Below are 22354 nucleotides of genomic sequence, written 5' to 3'. Positions count from 1 at the left end.
GTTAGAGTAACACATGGTAGTAATGAAACCATTTCCTGGTGCAAGTATCACTTCCCTGCAATGAAGTCATTATAGACAGAGTTGCATCTTTATTTGTAATGGGATCTAAGCCAGAGAATTTCATTTTGAGAGACACTATTCATCACCTCGGGCTAACAGAATTGTACTCTTTAAATGGTGACTTTTATGGTATGTGAACTACATTTCAAAATTTAAAAGTCGAAAAAATTGGAGAACAAAGGCAATGATTTTAAAAAGTGATGAAAGGTTTTCATCATAACAATTCTGTGGCAATGGGGTTTAAAGAGTTCAAGGGTTTTGATAAGAAGAGATGGTGAGATACTCCAGCTCCTACAAAACTGAATAAAATAAATATCTGTAGTCAGAATGACTTTTTATTTAGACTTCAGGTGGGTTTGAGTGAAAGGATGAAAAATTTTAGGAAACTGATTTTCTGGTTTACCTAAGGTAATGTACTTCAAGTTACACTGGCAGGAAGGTTACCTGGTGACTATTACTGAGAGAGAGAGAGCAAGTGTGAGAGTGAGAGAAATTGAGGCGGGGTAGGGTAGGGGGAGGATTTTGTTTTGGTGTGTTACACTGGCTGTAACTTGAGTATCTTCCTGTATTAACTAACATCCTAGACCTGTACCACAAACCCCATAACACCACACCCTGGAGTCACAGACAGACGTCAGGTTTTCCCTCCCTGTCTTCCTAACAGTCTTAGGCCCAACCACATAATGTGAATTAGAAGATCTGGATTGTTTGTCTGCATTCCAAAAGGAATCCCAACTGTTTGAGCGTTTCACATAGTTGGGAGTCAGTAATAACACATACAGAGGGATGACTGAGTGAGTCACACCAGGGAAATCACAGGCTCAAGTTGAATCTAGGCTACAATTGCAGATATGCTCTCAAACTCACTCACAAGGAGAATCTCCATTTATTTACAGCCTCTTATCTGTAACTTAAAACCTGTTCACTTACAGTCACAACATACAAAGCCCACAGGTTTTCCGAGTTGCAAACTGATTCTCAAATAATGTTGCAATTTAGGTAGCAAAGTGCTTATATTTTGAAAACTATAAGCAGAATATTAATATATTAGATACTAATTTCCAGCAAGCTGTGATTTTAAAGCTTTCGAGGATTACTTTCTTCCTTAAATCAATAGCATCAAACTCATCGATTTATGTGCAAATCTTATTTCTTCTTTTCCTGCACCCATAGTAAAATGTATCAGTAGTATAAACTACAATCATTTTCACAAATAAAACCTAATATCCTACAGAATTCCATTTTCAGTTAACTCAAAACCTGATTTTAACTCTTTTTATTACAGTGAACATAGGATGAGCAACAGTGAGTTAGAAATAAAATAGATTATAACATGCTAGGGTAAATTTGATAAAGCATCTTTTCATCATAATGGGTTTATCATGGGTAGTCCTACAGCTTTAGAAGGAGAAGGTGAACTATGTCTCTATGTATCCTCCCTTAGGACTTGTTCTTAAGCCAGTGAAGCAGAGAGTAATATTATTGTCTCCATGGAAGAGAGGAAGAGTAGGTACTAAAGCTTAGACTATCAAAATCTGTGCAGGATGGCAAATAGATTTCACCATTTGTGTCAATTTAAGAGCTTAATTGTGGCTGCCTGGAGCTCAGACTCAAGGAAGACTCTGAGGCTATATCCAAGTTCCCTAAATCCATTAGTTATGTCTACTATGGGCTTCAGAAGTGGGGAATAGGTCAAATTCCTATATGGGATGGATTGTTCTGGTTATAATTTCAGTTCGCAAAATCTAATCCCCCTCTATCTCAGTTAGCCCTTGAGAAATTATCTTCTTAGAAAGCCATACTCATGACGACTACTCAGCTCTCAACTTAAAACCATTTTATGAGAGAGAATTTTCAAGAAACCTAGCAATCATCAAAATGAAAATCTCTTCATCAAATGCATGTTTTAAGAAAATTACACATCAGAAAGGTGGGAGTCATCCCTAGAGAATACCTCCCAGGGAAATGATTTGCTTAGTCCAGGTATGCATGGTAATGCATCAGAATGCAAGTCCTTAGAAAAATAATCAGCCATACTGTCCATCTTTATTTACATGTATTCACTTCTATTCATTCATCCTTTGACTTTAAGACCCCTAAGATCACCAAAGTTTTTTCTTAACGTTTTTGTTGCACAGCCGTTTTCTCATATAATTGCCCATTTCTGTTAAGGATTTTTGTCATCTCTTCCAGCAATCAAAATATTTGACATGGAAAAATAATCAATCAAAACTACATTTTGGAATACATAATATATAGACATACATTCTTGGTTGTCTGAATAGTGTTATATAGCTGTGGTCACTGAATAGCTTAAAATATACATATTTTTGTTTTACTTGTGCAGCATTTGCAATTTTAGTTATTAAATGAGCTTGCAGGTGTGCAAATACCCTGTTACTCCTGGTGTTTTCTGAAAGACTGCTAGCCACATCAACCAATACTTTGGAAGACTGGCAAAATGGAGAGGCTTTTTCAAAGGCCAACAATAAATTAGTAAGATGAGTTATATAACAAGTGGAACTTTGTTGAGTTAAAAAGTAAGACCAACTGAAGTTTTATTTTTTTAAGCCATCAAAGATTGGATTTTTAAATACAAAACCAGATATGACCATTCTTGCCTGTCCTTTTTTCTTTTCATGTAAACATTATTTTCTTGATATGGGTAGGTAGGGGGGAAGAGTTCCTAACCTGTACTTCTCATTACAAATAATAACACTGAGTCCTCTGGTGAGATTTAGTCAGGCATATTTCTTTTAAGGGACACTTGTGTGCAGGAGAGAGAAACCATCTTTACATCTATACAGTGATGTGTGGTGTTTAGGAAATGCCAAGGAAACTGTTTAGATGACAAGCGGTAACTAGTCAAAAACACACCTACCATCTCAGGGTGTTTTTAATGGACTTTCCATACTATGTTCTAGGTGATCAGACAACTTGTACAGTAACTTTGCTCTGTACCATTTCTACAAGAGAAAAGTAATCTGATATGTAATTCCCATTGTAGAGTCAGCCTGAGCTATGAACTTCCAACAGAAGTCAGGCTTTATGTTACTTTGTAGCAGCCAAGAATACAGGTTATATTTTGGACCCAAATTCTGTAAATCATGTAAGGGAATAATTCACTGGGGTCTATATAAGGTCACTAAGAATGCCTCTTATATTTGGATGCCATGAAAATGACTTGAAAAAAATAGCAAGTTCTTAAGTATTATTGCTACTGCAGTGGTGCTGGGACTTCGATTGTTTTAAAATGATCCCATACATATTAGTTCTTATGAATTTACAATAACTGACTCACTGAATTTGGTAACCCTTTGTATAACCAATTCTCAAAAGAGAGTATGAACTTAGCACTAAGAAGCATATAGGCATCTTAAACATCCTTTGATGATCAGCCTAAGAGAATAGTGTTTATTTTTTTGCTACATGTGAAAGTTCATTCTCAGTATCAAGTTTATTTTGTCCGCTAACTTTGTTAACCTTTCCAATTTCTTCAGTATTTGGTGTCCTTTTCACAAAGAGCTGTTAGGATAGAACAGTTGCATCAGGGTTAAAGGTCAGAGACATTACTGTGTTAACCTGAAGCATGTATGCTGTTCCCTGAGCTCGCAATGTGTTTTTGATTATTTTTTAAAACTAAAAAATGCCAACAAAAGTATATAGCAATATATGAGGCATCTATGAAACCTATATCTGCCATATTTTTGATAAAACAGTTAAAATATTTCCATTTGTAAAGTCACTAAGAAGGCCAGGAGAACACTGTTTCATTAAAAGAATCCTTTTTGATGATTTAATTTCAACTAAAATAGCTAAGCTTGTCATAAAACTTCAGAAATTTGAACTTTTACAATAAATGGTATATTCCTTCTGATCTTTTAAAATAATATTTATATAACAGCATGGTTAATGAGTGAAACAATATCCATTTTTATTGAAATCACACTATCATAATGAATAACTAACTGAGCGATGTTTTCCTGTAAAGATTTACTGCTAATCCCTTGGTTGAAATTCATTTTCCTCAGGAGACATTCATCCCATCACCTAGAAACAGTATTTGCAGACTTCACCAGGGTAACAGCACTAATCCTTAAGGTAATCATCTTTCACCGTCCTCTCCAGTTCTTTCTCCTTTTAAGTCCTTACTGGTCTTTTAGAAAAATAGAAACTAGAAGACAGCTATTATTTTCCTCCATGGGACAGTCTACTTCATTTAGGCAAGTAATATCGTTTTCTGTTTACCCTCATCTAAAATAAGTGCACAGGGTCACCGTCTTCATGCTGATGTTTTCCCAGAGCGAAAAGAAAGACTATGTCAGGAGACAGCCAAATCACCAACTATAAGAACCTGAGAAAAAGTAAACTCCATTTGCCTTTTTAAATTTTTTGTATTTGATACCCATGGAAGAAGAGAAAGAGAAGATGAAGAGGAGGAGGAAAAGAAGTAGAAGGAGAAAGAGGAGGGAAAAGGCCACGTTTCTATGTCAGAATTCATATCCCACGTCAGTCTGAATATCTTCTTTTAAGTCTGTTAATATTTATTAAAAACATTTCAAGTTGTACCATGATTGGCAATAAGGCAAAAAAACCAAAAACCACACACCCACCACTTCACTGTTACTTTCATTCAATTCCAGCATTTTGCAATAGGTCAGGACAAAAATGTACTAGTATATAAAGAGTGGATTACATTCTTTCATACATGTAGCACAGAACAGGGCTACTTACAGATTGTGTATGTTTACTGCGCCAAAGAAACATTTATGAATGAATGAAGGGGATTTCAGAATTCTATAGCACGAGTGAGTTCTTTAGAATTCTGAAACTATTTGGCTCCACATTTATCATTGGCACTGGCTAGGGAAATTCAAATTATTCATAGGCATGACTAATATTACACAATTGACTAAAATTGTAAAGTTTGCAATTTGGTAATGAAAGCTAGCTTTTCTCCAAATAATTAGACAACATTTGCCATCAAAGAGCCTTCTAGATAAAAGAAGGTAAAATTTGGATTCTGATCTCAAGAACCTAACATTGTGTTAGGTGCTGGAAGTTATTTGAATTGCCACTATTAATAACATAAACTTGGTCCATACAAATTTAGGAAAAAAAGAAACTCTCCTATCACCAGCAAACTTATTTCCAAACCACTTCTATATGATGCAATAAGAATTAATCTACATTTCAGATTTATCATATGCTTCCAAATGTTTGCTTTCTCCTATATGCTTTTACTTCGATCTACCCATGGTTCTAAGATAGAAACATCCAAATCCCTGACCCTTTCTTTTGCCAGTTCATCACAAACTTCTTTCAACTCTACCTTTTAAAATTTTCCACTGTCCACACATCCCCACTGCTACTGCTTTAGTTCAAATCTTCATGGAACACTAGATTACCCAGTTGCAATAAAATCATGTTCTTAGGGTGCCAGTAAAACAAAAACAATATAAAATATGAGCAAACCTTAGGTTCAACGAATTTATCCAGATTTAAAAAATTATAATCTCTGGAAAGAAGTTATAATTATGACATTTACATTTTTAAATGTTCTTTTAATTTCAACATTTGTGTATGCTTTGTATATTAGTTTGAATTGCATAAAGGGTGCCCTCGGAATCTTTTCAACATTCAGATCTTTTTAAGGTTCTGATCAAGCGTTCATCTGTTCTTCTTACTACCACCAGGGCAACTTCTCCAGAAACTCACCAATTCTGTCACTCTGCTGCTTAACGATCTCGAAGGGTCCTTAACACCCATAAGAGAAGGTTCACATTCCCTGGCTTCACAAGCAAGGCCCTCAATGATATAGCCAGAGCTGTCTTTTCAGTCTCATCTTCATACATTCACCCTTTGCCCTTTAACCATGCCAAACTACAAGTTCTTTAAGCAAAGGGATAAAGGGATTTTTTAAATTCTCTTGAAACTTCCAGTAGGGTCTCATATGTAACTCTTCTCCTTAAAGGCAATCATAAAAAAAAATGACTAGGGCTTCCCTGGTGGCGCAGTGGTTGAGAGTCCGCCTGCCGATGCAGGGGACACAGGTTCGTGCCCCGGTCCGGGAAGATCCCACATGCCGCGGAGCGGCTGGGCCCGTGAGCCATGGCCGCTGAGCCTGCGCGTCCGGAGCCTGTGCTCCGCAACGGGAGAGGCCATGACGGTGCGAGGCCCGCGTACAGAAATAAAAAAAAAAAAAAAAATGACTATATAGTCTTTAGTGTTCATTAAATTTAGATCACTTTTCTTTGGACGAATACTGAAACCTCTTTTGCTATTCTCCTTTGACATTTCATACATTCAGGTTCCAAACAAGCCCACTTTTTTTTTTTTTGCCGTATGCGGGCCCCTCACTGCTGTGGCCTCCCCCGTTGCGGAGCACAGGCTTCGGACGCGCAGGCTCAGCGGCCATGGCTCACGGGCCCAGCCGCTCCGCAGCATGTGGGATCTTCCCGGACCGGGGCACGAACTCGTGTCCCCTGCATCAGCAGACAAACTCTCAACCACTGCGCCACCAGGGAAGCCCAATCCCACCTTTAATATACTCCAAAGATAACATTTTAACTCAGATACTTTGTTTTTCTAAAGGCAGGATGTGGCTTCTTCAACCTGCCCTTTGGACATTCCTATTATTATGCAAATGAATAAGTGAAATTTAAAAATCCACTTATTGACTCACATGTCGGTTCACCATAACAAATCAGCAAAAATGTCACCACAGCTTCTATGTACCACACCCAAAAGGAGAAACTTCATGCACCACCATACTATTAAGTAGCCTCAGAGATCCCTACCCACTGTTTTAATGCTGAGTTCCACAATGAGGTCATGTGAATGAAGACTTCAGATTCCCACAGAGTGTGGTTCTCTCTTGAAGGAAAAGGAACTTTCATTCTCTTGAGTTACCGAGGGCCACATGCACAAACCTTAGGAACAGGGCCAGACCAAGATCCATGGGTACTCAAGACTAATAATTTGGCATCTCTTGTAACCTATATTCTTCAAAGTTTGGCTGGCTCGCTATTTGGAAAAGAGGTTGAGAATGCACTAAGAAAAGGACAAAAAGGAGTACTCAGCTTCTCTTTTCTTGTCATGAAAAATCAACACAGAAACAAACCCCAAAAAACAGGCTTGTGACAACTAATTTTACATATCAATTTGACTGGGCAACAGATATTTGGTCAAACATTATTCTGGATGTTTCTCTGAGGGTGTTTTTGAATGAGATTAACATTTAAATTGTAGACTGAGTACAGCAGACTGCTCTCCCTAATGTGAGTGAGCTTCATCCAATCAGTTGAAGGCCTGAACAGAAAAAAAAAAAAAAAAAAGGCTGACACTCCCTGAGTAAGAAAGAATTCTTCCTGCCTGATGCCCTTAAAACTAGGACACTGGCTTTTTTTCCTGCCTTCAAACTTGAACTGAAACATTGGATCTTCCTGGGTCTTCAAAATGAATCTACACCATCAGCTCTTCTGGGTTTCCAGCTTGCCTAATTCACTTTGCTGATCTCGGAACTTGCCAGCCTCCATAATCATAAACTATATCTATCTGTATCTCTATCTATCATCTATCTATACCTATATATATCTCACACACACATATACACATCCCACTGGTTTGGTTTTTCTGGAGAAGGCTGACTAACACCAGACCTAATCTATAAACTTTGCTCAGCAAAACAATCATCCTCTAGCTCCTAATCTTGATTTAGAAATGATTTTGTATACATCTGTGGTTAATGGGGATAACTGAATCTTTGTTTCCAATTCTTCACACCCTTCTGTTTTAGAATGATGTATTCACACCTTTAGCCCTGAGACTCTCCAATTCCTGCCTTTTAGACATACAGGATGTTTCCTTACACCACAGACATTGGGTTGGTTATGTGACTTGCTTCAGTCAGTGAGATATGGAAAAAAGTGACAATATGAAATTTCCAGGCCAAGACCCAAAAGAGCTTCACATGTTTCCACTTGCTCTCCGTGAAGCAGTGATCATGGCCCTGGTAGCTGATGTCCCTTTAGCCTGGGTCCACAAGGCACACATGATGTGCAGAATTGAATCCTCAGCATAGAGCCAGGCCCAGCTGGAACTCCTCTTTATACAGGCTGAACCTCAACCAGAAGACTCCTGAATGTAGGAATAAATGCTTGTTGCTGCTAGCTACTAAGGTGTGGGTAGCTTATTATACACCATTTGCAATAAATGATAATTATACTCAAGCCTTCCCATGGGTTGAGGCTTCATTTTCAAGCCTGAGGTGCTTTTTAAAATGGTTCTTTCAACAACACACAATACTTCATAAAATATGATTTTAAAAATCATCTTAGATTTCTAATATGGTTTAACGACTTCAGCGATGTTTTAGTACTTCTGGTAGAATGATGTCTTGAGCACCAGTGTGGACAACCTAACCTTAATTTTGACAATGCTTAGAAGACAGGTAGCAAATTTCTCCAAGGTAAGAAAAGAACATGCAAGATCCCCACTTAGATTGGATCTTTCTTTTCCTCACTGACCCAGAGAACTCGATGGAGTTGCCACAACAAGTATCCCTTGACTGCAACTGACTTTCTCCTGCAAAAGGAGGAGAGGAAGGACAATTATCTGAAGATCCTAAATAAAAAACAAATTAAATTTAAAACATTTTAAAACATGTCTCCAGCATTTGAATGAAAGTGAAGTAAGCATTTGTAAGTTGTAATTATTAAGCACAGAAATAAAATAAATATGATTGTGAGGTGAAATGGCAATAAAATGTACAACCAGTATTTATGGAACACCTAGGTACTTTATATAGTATTTAATATTTTTTCTTTTGTCTTACTGTTTAATCACTTCCCTCTCTACTCTCAGACTATGCGGTCCTGGCAACTCCTTCCTGACTTCAATGGCCGGGCATGAGCTTAGTCCTCAGACAAAGAGAGGACTCCTGGACATGGCAATACTGATTGGCTGATGGATGGAATAATCAGAGCCTAATAAGTCCTAGTACCAGGATATTATGGATTGGGTGAGGCTGAAGCTACTGGAGAACTGGACCTGATCCTTCTCTCAAGATTTAAAAACTGGGAGAATATAGGTCTAAGAGCTGTTGTTCATTCAATCCGACAGCAACACAATGGAAGCAGAGCCAGATTCCTGATTCAAATTGCTTGAATTCTACCTTAAGCTATTTCAGACAGGTTACTGACATGGTCCATTTTTGGCTAAGTCTTTTACTGAAAAATTAAAGAGTTTGATATACTGGAAATATTTAGTTTCTGCTCTCAAAAAGCTTACTGCATTGAATCAAAATGATTGTAATAATTTAAAAGCTGATTTGCACTGCTGACTGTAGACGTGATTAACCAGCTACTGACTAAGTGGGACACACAATAATTTTATTCAAGCAACAAACATTTTACTGAGCATTTCCTATATTCCAGGAACTGAGACAGGAACCCAGGATATGGCAGTGAATAAAACAGAAAAAAAGTCCTTCTCCCATGAGGCTTATATTTTATTTCAATGGGGGAAAACAGGTGATAGACAAAATAAATAAGTGATAAACTATGTTAGAAAGTTAAACAGAGCTGTAGAGAAAAATAATGAAGGGAACTAGGGAGACCAATAGGTGGTAGTAGAGGTTGGGGAGATTAATGTTGCTTTTTGAATCATCAGAGAAAATCTCACTGAAGGGTGACATTTGGGCAGAGAATTCAAGGTGAAGAAGCAAGCCATGTGGACATGAGGAAAGGAATGCTAGCTATAGGAAACAGCAAATGCAAAAGAAGTTCTGAGTCTAAATTATGCTTGTCATGCTTAAAGAATAGCAAGGAAGCCAGTGTGACTGGAGCAGATTGAGTGAGGGCAAGAGAAATAGGAGACAGGACCACAAAGTTAACAGGGGTGCAGTCCATGTTGGGTCTCGTTGGCTATATTAAGGACAATATCAAAGTCAGTGTGTTTACATCTAATATAATTTTTCATTTTAAAATTCAGAAGAGTATCCAGGAGTATGTTCTGGAAAAGAAATGAGTTGTTCATAATATTCTTTGGCTAAATAAACATCTCATGCTTCTAAACAACTGAATCAATAAAATAATTACTGGCATCAATACTTGATGGAAAATATCCTTTAAAATGTCACTCTTTCCCAGTTAGTATGCTATAACTACCTAGGATTGTGATCCACTTGGTAGTAGACTTTGGAATTTTGAAAAATAAGTTAAATATATTTTGGCTAAAGCTGAGCAAACAATCATTTGTTGTGAGGTATGTTAAAGTGACTACTGAGCTAATTAAGTCACATGACCTACTGTAGAGTTAAAATACAGCCTGCTGCAAGTAAGCAGTGAGAAGCACATTCTAATACAAGATCGCAATTTTATCTTGATATGTATTGCTTATTATCTTCAAATGTACCACCAAAATCCTATTAATAGAAAATCTGACCCCCATGAAAACTTCTGGTTTGAAAATGGAGAAGAAAAGTCAACATTCCCTTCTCCTTCACAGAAAATAACCCCAAATGAACAAGGACAAAATGAAACACAAACAAACTCTTTAATAAAACTAGGAGACAGATGAAATTATGAATCAAAAATAAGTGCAAAAGCAGTGAAATTAAAACAGCGCATAAAAGTAAGTGCAGATGCCCCGGTCCGGGAAGATCTCACATGCCGCGGAGCGGCTGGGCCTGTGAGCCATGGCCACCGAGTCTGCGTGTCCGGAGGCTCCACAACGGGAGAGGCCACAACAGTGAGAGGCCCGCGTACGGCAAAAAAAAAAAAAAAAAAGTACGTGCAGAAATATTACTAATGGCTATAGATCTCAGAAAAGGCTGGCAGAATGTACTTCTGCCTGGAGAGGAGAGGCATCCTGAGTTGCATGGCCAAATCTCTTGTTTGGAAAAACAGGAATGGAACACACGGGCTAGTGGCTACAGAGTCCCTGGACCGTTGTTTGGTTTTAAGAAACAGAGGAGGCAAGACCTGATTCAGCAATCACACTGATATATAGGCACAGGTCAGTCTGTCAGTGAACAGCTAGGAGAAGTGAATCTCACCATTGTGAGTAGCCCAACAGCTGCCAGGCTCTATTAACTGGGGTGAAGAAAAGACAAAAAGAACTCTCCAAAAAACTGAGTTATATTAAAATTTCTGCAAGTCTGCAGAATGGGCATGGCCCACCCATCACATTAAACACCTGCAAATGTCTAATTCAGGAGGCGGGGGGATCCTCATCTCATACAGAACTGAAAAATTAAAAGAAACAAGTACTGGGTCTATATATCTTTACTGAAAAAAAAAATGAGAAAAGGAAAAGTAAAAACAAATAGCAGTCAAACAAAATTCACCAGACAATGTCACCAGAAATCAGAGGTGCACTATACATTTATAAACTGTCAAAGAGATTATTGGCTTTACAGAGTAAAAAAGCAAAGGACAGAGAAAAGAGTTCAGGAGGAAGATGATCAGACAAAAGAGGATGAGACACAAGCTGGAAGAGTTTAGAAAAAAATTGGGAGATTTTAAAAATCAAAGAAATGAACATGATAGTATACAAATTAGTACTGACAATGCTGAAAACACAGTAAAGAATGCAGAGTATCAGAATGAGAAAAAAACATAGCAACTGAAAATGAAAATAAAGAGTTAAAAAAATTTGACAGGGATGAGGAGAAGATGGCGGAAGAGTAAGATGCTGAGATGACCTTCCTCCCCACATATACACCAGAAATACATCTACACGTGGAACAACTCCTACAGAACACCTACTGAACGCTGACAGAAGACCTCAGACCTCCCAAAAGGCAATAAAGTCCCCACGTACCTGGGTAGGGCAAAAGAAAAAAGAATAAACAGAGACAAAAGAACAGGGACGGGACCTGCACCAGTGGGAGGGAGCTGTGAAGAAGGAAAGGTTCCCACACACTAGGAAGCCCCTTCGCGGTCGGAGACTGTGGGTGGCGGAGGGGAAAGCTTCGGAGCCGCGGAGGAGAGCACAGCAACAGGGGTGCAGAGGGCAAAGCGGAGAGATTCCCGCACAGAGGATCAGGGCCGACCGGCACTCACCAGCCCGAGAGGCTTGTCTGCTCACCTGCCCGGGCGGCCGGGGCTGGGAGCTGAGGCTTAGGCTTCGGTTGGAGCACGGGGAGAGGACTGGGGCTGGCTGCGTGAACACAGCCGGCAGGGGTTAGTGCACCACGGCTAGCCAGGAGGGAGTCCAGGAAAAGTCTTGCCGAAGAGACAAGAGACTTCTTCTTGCCTCTATGTTTCCTCCTGCGTGAGGAGAGGGGATTAAGAGTGCTGCTTGACGGAGCTCCAGAGAAGGGCGCAAGGCGCGGCTCAAAGTGCAGACCCCAGAGACGAGCATGAGACACTAAGGCTGCTGCCGCCGCCACCAAGAAGCCTGTGTGCGAGCACAGGTCACTATCCACACCCCCCTCCGGGGAGCCTGTGCAGCCCGCCACTGCCAGGGTCCTGGGATCCAGGGACAACTTCCCCAGGAGAACACATGGCGCTCCTCAGGCTGGTGCAACGTCAGGGAAGCCTCTGCCGCCGCAGGCCCGCCCCGCACTCCATACCCCTCCCTCCCCCTGGCCTGAGAGAGCCAGAGTCCCCGAAGCAGCTGCTCCTTTAACCCCGTCCTGTCTGAGCGAAGAACAGACACCCTCCGGTGACCTACAAGCAGAGGCGGGGCCAAATCCAAAGCTGAGCTCCTGTGAGCTGTGAGAACAAAGAAGAGAAAGGGAAATCTCTCCCAGCAGCCTCAGGAGCAGCGGATTAAATCTCCACAATCAACTTGATGTACCCTGCATCTCTGGAATACATGAATAGACAACAAATGATCCCAAATTGAGGAAGTGGATTTGAGGGCAAGATTTATGATTTTTTCCCCTTTTCCTCTTCTTGCGAGTGTGTATGTGTATGCTTCTGTGTGAGATTTTGTCTGTATAGCTTTGCTTCCACCATTTGTCCTAGGGTTCTATCCATCCGTTGTTTTGTTTTGTTTTTGTTTGTTTTTGTTTGGTTTGGGGTTTTTTCTTTTTTCTTAATAATTATTTTTTATTTTAATAACTTCATTTTATTTTATCTTACTTTATTTTATTTTACTTTATCTTCTTTCTTTCCTTTCTCCTTCCCTCCCTCCCTCCCTCTCTCTCTCTCTCTCTCTCCCTCTCTCTTTCTTTCTTTCTTTCTTCTTTTTCTCCCTTTTATTCTGAGCTATGTGAATGAAAGGCTCCTGGTGCTGCAGCCAGGAGTCAGTGCTGTGCCTCTGAGGTGGGAGAGCCAACTTCAGGACACTGGTCCACAAGAGACCACCCAGCTCCACGTAATATCAAACAGTGAAAATCTCCCAGAGATCTCCATGTCAACACCAGCACCCAGCTTCACTCAACGACTGGCAAGCTACAGTGCCGGACACCCTATGCCAAATAACTAGCAAGACAGGAACACAACCCCACCCATTAGCAGAGAGGCTGCCTAAAATCATAAAAAGGCCACAGACACTCCAAAACACACCACCAGACATGGACCTGCCCACCAGAAAGACAAGATCCAGCCTCATCCACCAGAACACAGGCACTAGTCTCCTCCACCAGGAAGCCTACACAACCCACTGAACCAACCTTAGCCACTGGGGACAGACACCAAAAAAAAAATGGGAACTACGAACCTTCAGCCTGCAAAAAGGAGACCCCAAACACTGTAAGATAAGCAAAATGAGAAGACAGAAAAACACACAGCAGATGAAGGAGCAAGGTAAAAACCCACCAGACATAACAAATGAAGAGGAAATAGACAGTCTACCTGAAAAGAATTCAGAATAGTGATAGTAAAGATGATCCAAAATCTTGGAACTAGAATAGATAAAATGCAAGAAACATTTAACAAGGACCTAGAAGAACTAAAGATGAAATGAGCAACGATGAACAACACAATAAATGAAATTAAATATACTCTAGATGTGATGAATAGCAGAATAACTGAGGCAGAAGAATGGATAAGTGACCTGGAAGATAAAATAGTGGAAATAACTACTGCAGAGCAGAATAGAGAAAAAAGAATGAAAAGAACTGAGGACAGTCTCAGAGACCTCTGGGACAACATTAAATGCACCAACATTCGAATTATAGGGGTTCCAGAAGAAGAGAAAAAGAAAGGGACTGAGAAAATATTTGAAGAGATTATAGTTGAAAACTTCCCTAATATGTGAAAGGAAATAGTTAATCAAGTCCAGGAAGCACAGACAGTCTCAAACAGGATAAATCCAAGGAGAAATACGCCAAGACACATACAAATCAAACTGTCAAAAATTAAATACAAAGAAAACATATTAAAAGCAGCAAGGGAAAAACAACAAATAACACACAAGGGAATCCCCATAAGGTTAACAGCTGATCTTTCAGCAGAAACTCTGCAAGCCAGAAGGGACTGGCAGGACATATTTAAAGTGATGAAGGAGAAAAACCTGCAACCAAGATTACTCTACCCAGCAAGGATCTCATTCAGGTTTGATGGAGAAATTAAAACCTTTACAGACAAGCAAAAGCTGAGAGAGTTCAGCACCACCAAACCAGCTTTACAACAAATGCTAAAGGAACTTCTCTAGGCAAGAAACACAAGAGAAGGAAAAGACCTACAATAACAAACCCAAAACATTAAAAAAATTGGGAATAGGAACATACATATCTATAATTACCTTAAATGTAAATGGACTAAATGCTCCCACCAAAAGACACAGATTGGCTGAATGGATACAAAAACAAGACCTGTATATATGCTGTCTACAAGAGACCCACTTCAGACCTAGAGACAAATACAGACTGAAAGTGAGGGGATGGAAAAAAATATTCCATGCAAATGGAAACCAAAAGAAAGCTGGAGTAGCAATTCTCATGTCAGACAAAATAGACTTTAAAATAAAGACTATTACAAGAGACAAAGAAGGACACTACATAATGATCAAGGGATCCATCCAAGAAGAAGATATAACAACTGTAAATATTTATGCACCCAACATAGGAGCACCTCAATACATAAGGCAAATACTAACAGCCATAAAAGGGGAGATCGACGTAACACATTCATAGTAGGGGACTTTAACACCCCACTTTCACCCATGGACAGATCATCCAAAATGAAAATAAATAAGGAAACACAAGCTTAAAATGATACATTAAAAAAGATGGACTTAATTGATATTTATAGGACATTCCATCCAAAACCAGCAGATTATACTTTCTTCTTAAGTGCTCATGGAACATTTTGCAGGATACATCATATCTTGGGTCACAAATCAAGCATTGGTATATTTAAGAAAATTGAAATCGTATCAACTGTCATTTCGACCACAACGCTATGAGACTAGATATCAATTACAGGAAAAGACCTGTAAAAAATACAAACACATGGAGGCTAAACAATACACTACTTAATAACGAAGTGATCACTGAAGAAATCAAAGAGGAAATCAAAAAATACCTAGAAACAAATGACAATGGAGACACAAGGACCCAAAAACTATGGAATGCAGCAAAAGCAGTTCTAACAGGGAACTTTATAGCAATACAATCCTAACTTAAGAAACAGGAAACATCTCGATTAAACAACCTAACCTTGCACCTAAAGCAATTAGAGAAAGAAGAACAAAAAAACCCCAAAGTTAGCAGAAGGAAAGAAATAATAAAGATCAGATCAGAAATAAATGAAAAAGAAATGAAGGAAATGACAGCAAAGATCAATAAAATTAAAAGCTGGTTTTTTGAGAAAATAAACAAAATTGACAAACCTTTAGCCAGACTCATCAAGAAAAAAAGGTAGAAGACTCAAATCAATAGAATTAGAAATGAAAAAGGAGAAGTGCCAAGTGACACTGCAGAAATACAAAAGATCATGAGAGATTACTATAAGGAACTCTATGCCAATAAAATGGACAACCTGGAAGAAATGGACAAATTCTTAGAAATGCACAACCTGCCAAGACTGAATCAGGAAGAAATAGAAAATATGAACAGACCAATCACAAGTACTGAAATGGAAACTGTGATTAAAAATCTTCCAACAAACAAAACCCCAGGACCAGATGGCTTCACAGGCGAATTCTATCAAACATTTAGAGAAGAGCTAACACCTATCCTTCTCAAACTCTTCTAAAATATAGCAGAGGGAGGAACACTCCCAAACTCATTCTACGAGGCCACCATCATCCTGATACCAAAAGCAGACAAGGATGTCACAAAGAAAGAAAACTACAGGCCAATATCACTGATGAACATAGATGCAAAAATCCTCAACAAAATACTAGCAAACAGAATCCAACAGCACATAAAAGGATCATTCACCATGGTCAAGTGGGGTTTATTCCAGGAATGCAAGGATTCTTCAATATATGCAAATCAATCAACATGATACACCATATTAACAAATTGAAGGAGAAAAACCATATGATCATCTCAATCGATGCAGAGAAAGCTTTTGACAAAATTCAACACCCATTTATGATAAAAACCCTGCAGAAAGTAGGCATAGAGGGAACTTATCTCAACATAAAAAAGGCCATATATGACAAACCCACAGCCAACATCATCCTCAATGGTGAAAAACTGAAAGCATTTCCACTAAGATCAGGAACAAGACAAGGTTGCCCACTCTCACCAATCTTATTCAACATAGTTTTGGAAGTTTTAGCCACAGCAATCAGAGAAGAAAAGGAAATAAATAATTCAAATCGGAAAAGAAGAAGTAAAGCTGTCACTGTTTGCCAATGACATGATACTATACATAGAGAATCCTAAAGATGCTACCAGAAAACTACTAGAGCTAATCAATGAATTTGCTAAAGTAGCAGGATGCAAAACTAATGCACAGAAATCTGTGGCATTCCTATACACTAATGATGAAAATTCTGAAAGTGAAATTAAGAAAACACTCCCATTTACCACTGCAACAAAAAGAATAAAATATCTAGGAATAAACCTACCTAAGGAGACAAAAGACCTGTATGCAGAAAATTATAAGACACTGATGAAAGACATTAAAGATGATACAAATAGATGGAGAGATATACCATGTTCTTGGCTTGGAAGAATCAACATTGTGAAAATGGCTCTACTACCCAAAGCAATCTACAGATTCAGTGCAATCCCTATCAAACTACCACTGGCATTTTTCACAGAACTAGAACAAAAAGTTTCACAATTTGTATGGAAACACAAAAGACCCCGAGTAGCCAAAGCAATCATGAGAACGAAAAAGAGAGCTGGAGGAATCAGGCTCCCTGACTTCAGACTACACTACAAAGGTACAGTAATCAAGACAGTATGGTACTGGCACAAAAACAGAAAGATAGATCAATGGAACAGGATAGAAAGCCCAGAGATAAACCCACACACATATGCTCATTTTACCTTTGATAAAGGAGGCAGGAATGTACAGTGGAGAAAGGATAGCCTCTTCAATAAGTGGTCCTGGGAAAACTGGACAGCTACATGTAAAAGTATGAGATTAGATCACTCCCTAACACCATACACAAAAATAAGCTCAAAATGGATTAAAGACCTAAATATAAGGCCAGAAACTATCAAACTCTTAGAGGAAAACATAGGCAGAACACTCTATGACATAAGTCACAGCAAGATCCTTTTTGACCCACCTCCTAGAGAAATGGAAATAAAAACAAAAATAAACAAATGGGACCTAATGAAACTTCAAAGCTTTTGCACAGCAAAGGAAACCATAAACAAGACCAAAAGACAACCCTGAGAATGGGAGAAAATATTTGCAAATGAAGCAACTGACAAAGGATTAATCTCCAAAATTTATAAGCAGCTCATGCGGCTCAATAACAAAAAAAGAAACAACCCAATCCAAAAATGGGCAGAAGACCTAAATAGACATTTCTCCAAAGAAGATATACAGACTGCCAACAAACACATGAAAGAATGCTCAACATCATTAATCATTAGAGAAATGCAAATCAAAAGTACAATGTGGGGCTTCCCTGGTGGCGCAGTGGTTGAGAGTCCGCCTGCCGATGCAGGGGACACGGGTTCGTGCCCCGGTCCGGGAAGATCCCACACGCTGCAGAGCGGCTGAGCCCATGAGCCATGGCCGCTGAGCCTGTGCATCTGCAGCCTGTGCTCCGCAACGGGAGAGGCCACAACAGTGAGAGGCCTGCGTACCACAAAAAAAAAAAAAAAAAAAAAAAAAGTACAATGTGATATCATCTCACACCAGTCAGAATGGCCATCACCAAAAACTCTAGAAACAATAAATGATGGAGAGGGTGTGGAGAAAAGGGAACACTCTTGCACTGCTGGTGGGAATGTGAATTGGTACAGCTACTATGGAGAACAGTACGGAGGTTCCTTAAAAAACTACAAATAGAGCTACCATATGACCCAGCCACCCCACTACTGGGCATATACCCTGAGAAAACCATAATTCAAAAAGAGTCATGTACCAAAATGTTCATTGCAGCTCTATTTACATTTAGCCCGGAGATGGAAACCACCTAAGTGTCCATCATCGGATGAATGGATAAAGAAGATGTTGCACATATATACAATGGAATATCACTCAGCCATAAAAAGAGATGAAATTGAGCTATTTGTAATGAGGTGGATGGACCTAGAGTCTGTCATACAGAGTGAAGTAAGTCAGAAAGAGAAAGACAAATACTGTTTGCTAACACATATATATGGAATTTAGGAAAAAAGAAAATGTCATGAAGAACCTAGGGGTAAGACAGGAATAAAGACACAGACCTACTAGAGAATGGGCTTGAGGATATGGGGAAGGGGAAGGGTAAGCTGTGACGAAGTGAGGGAGTGGCATGGACACATATACACTACCAAACGTAAAATAGATAGCTAGTGGGAAGCAGCCACGTAGCACAAGGAGATTAGCTCGGTGCTTTGTGACCACCTAGAGGGGTGGGATAGGGAGGGTGGGAGGGAGGGAGACGCAAGAGGGAAGAGATATGGGAACACATGTATATGTATAGCTGATTCACTTTGTTATAAAGCAGAAACTAACACACCATTGTAAAGCAATTATACTCCAATAAAGATGTAAAAAAAAGAAAAAAAAATTTGAAAGAAACTGAAAGACACTGAATGTAAGCAAAAGATGCCCAACATACACAGAATTGGCATTCCTGCATTAAATTCTGGTATGGAAATAGATGTTTAAATAATTGTTAAAATTTTCAAATATAAAAATTGACTTGAATTTGCAGATTATACCAGCAAACTATGTCCCAGAAAAACTGATGCAAAACAGATCACACCAAGAAATAAAATTTCTGGATCTCAAAGGTAAATAATGAAATCCAATGAGAATTGGAGAAATTCAATGGCACTCTAGCAAAGAATATGAAGTCACTTTAAAGGAGAAAAATCATCAAGATGGCCTCATGAATTTCCAAAGGAATATTTAACCCCGTAAGAAACTGAAGCAATGCCTGAAAGAAATCCTTCAAGAAAGAAGCTATGATCCAAGAAATGTTTACCAATCCCAAACTGCCCAACTATAAAGCCACCTATCAGATATTTCTAAACATGAAGGAACTCGGACTGTTATGCCCAACAGCCCTTTTTGTAGAACCTACTGGAAGCTGGTTTAACCAATAAAAGATTGAATTAATAAAATTAATAAAATAAAATCTTAGTATCAATGAAAGAGTAATAAAATAACCCTAAGGGTATCAAAAAGGAAGAATTATATTTGAAAACAAAAAGGAGTAAAACTAATAAATAAATCCAATTGCTGCCTCCCTGGGAAAAATGATAATAATGACAACAATAACAATAATAATAGCTAACACTGTACTAAGAACACATTGTTTATCAACACATTGTTTATCAACTCAAGAAATCCTGTAAAGTAAGTAGTATATTATTCCATTTTATCAATGAGGAAACTGAGAAATATCGAAGCTAAAGAGATTTCTCCAAGGTCTCAGAGATAGTAAGTACATCTTGAAACATGCTTTTAACCAATGTTTTTTTTTTTTTGACGTGTAATTGACATACAACATTATATTAGTTTCAGGTGTACAACACAATGGTTCAATATTTGTATATATTCTGAAACGATCACCAAAATAAGTCTAGTTAACATTCGTCACCATACACAGGTACAGAATCTTTTTCTTGTGATGAGAACTTTGAAGATCTATCCTCTTAGAACTTTCAAATATGCAATACAGTATTATTAACTACAGTCACCATGCTGTACATTACATTGTACATACAGTACATTAACCACTATTTATACTACCTCACAAACAATAATGCGTTATTGTTTAATGCTTTTATAAAGGGGCCATGAGAGTGGAGGGAGAGAAAGCACAATTTTATAAACTAAGAAATTCCGAGGAACAAATAAAAATGGTTACAGGAGAAATTAAAGAATTCTAAGCGTGCTTTGCTTACCCAAATTTATGCAAAAACTTCGGAGAATTTGAATTAAGTAGTCACATTTTTAGGGATATATAATTTATTTAAATTTGCTCCAAAAGGGAAAGAAACTATGAGTGGGCTAATTTTATTATTAAAAGAAATAGGAAAATTTGCCAAGCAGCTACCTCCAAAGACGCCACGCAGGCCAAGACTATTCACAGTCAAACTCAACCGAACAATTACGGCAAAGAAAATTCCAGTGACATATATATTTTCACAAAGCATGGCAGACAAAAAAGCTTCTAGTTATTTTAAATTAAGCTGGAATTACACTGATACCAAAATCTGACAGAGTAGAAAGATAAAACAAAATCACAATCTCACTTATGAATACTGCTACAAAAATTTAGTAATATAGCAAAAAATGCAATACAATATTAAAAGAATGTTACACGATATCAAAGATGTTTATATCAGGAAATCTCCTAATCAGTTGACTTTAAGTAAAAGAGATTATCCTGGATAATCTTCATGACTTGACTGAATCTATCGGAAGGCCAAAAACAAGCAGGGCTGAGATTTCTCTGAGAGGAAAAAGAAATTCCACCTGCGGAAAACAGCTTCTGACTGTGCCTGCAGAGTTCCGGTCTGCCCATGATACTCCTTTCTTGACTGCTTACAGGCGGTAGCCCCAGGCCACGCCAGCAGGTTTGAGTCTGCCCACGATCTTCCCTTCCTGACTGGCTGCCATACAAATTCAGTGCTTGCTTAGCCAGACCCCATAATCACATAAGAGAATGCCTTGTGATAAATCTCTTTATATTACATATATAATATATATATACACACACACACAAATATATAGATAATATATATCTAGAGAGAGAGGGAGATTTGAGATAGATCATCTATCTATCTTCTTTTCTACCACTAGTGGTTCTGCCACTTCAGTTGAACCCTGGCTGATACAGGAGGGTGACTGCGTGTTTAGGATGATTGACCTGGGAGGGAAACTTTTTGCTGTATCCTCTCTTGATCTTCAAAACTGGAAAAATGTTAATATATTATTAATATATGCCAACAAATAACCAAGTCAATTTAGAAAATGTGCCCTAGAAACAAAGTATTAGGACCTCTGCATTAATAATAGAAAATAAGTGTTCCAGCCTTTTAAAAAGATTTACAAATGTACTATTTTGCTATTTTCTACCAAAATTAATTCTAGTTTTTTCTCAAGACCTAGATAATTGTTTGTATATACATGGTTTCATTCCCAATTCTATCTCAAGCACCTGCATTTCTAAAACTACTTGTGTTGAAAACCTGTCATCTATCCTGACACATAAAATTAGCACTGTCTTATCCTCTACCTTTACCTCCTAGCATGAATTTGCCCTTCAACTTTCGACTTGTCTTGCTCTCCCTAAGTCCACCCCTCTGCCAATGGCAGTAGAGAATGGTAGAGAGCCCTGTCCTTAGTGTGGGGACATCTGGGTTTCAATTTAACCATAACATTTATTGATTTTTGGGATCACCAATATTTCTTGAAACTGTTCTGAGTTTCAGGATAATCTTCTGTGTAATGGCATTAGTAATAGTTGCTCTGTCCATACCAAGTGACATAATAAACCTGGATGCTTTTGTAAACTGCTGAATGCTAAGTAAACACAAATTATTGTTTTTATTATTGTTATTTTACATTTGACTCTATTTGTACTTGAACTTAGGTTGTAAATAAAAATAAAGAGGAGAAAGGAAAGAAAAGGGTCTGCGGTTACTTGATGCTCTGTGTAGGCTGCCTTCCATATGTAACCTCATTTAAGGCAGCAGCCCTGGAGGGTAGGTTAAGTCTGCCAGAGTCCCAGAACTGGTCAGGAGAGAAGATGAACT

This window comes from Phocoena sinus, chromosome 9 (assembly GCF_008692025.1).
Source record: "Phocoena sinus isolate mPhoSin1 chromosome 9, mPhoSin1.pri, whole genome shotgun sequence".
In the NCBI taxonomy this organism is placed as follows: domain Eukaryota; kingdom Metazoa; phylum Chordata; class Mammalia; order Artiodactyla; family Phocoenidae; genus Phocoena; species Phocoena sinus.
This window is presented reverse-complemented; position numbering follows the sequence as displayed.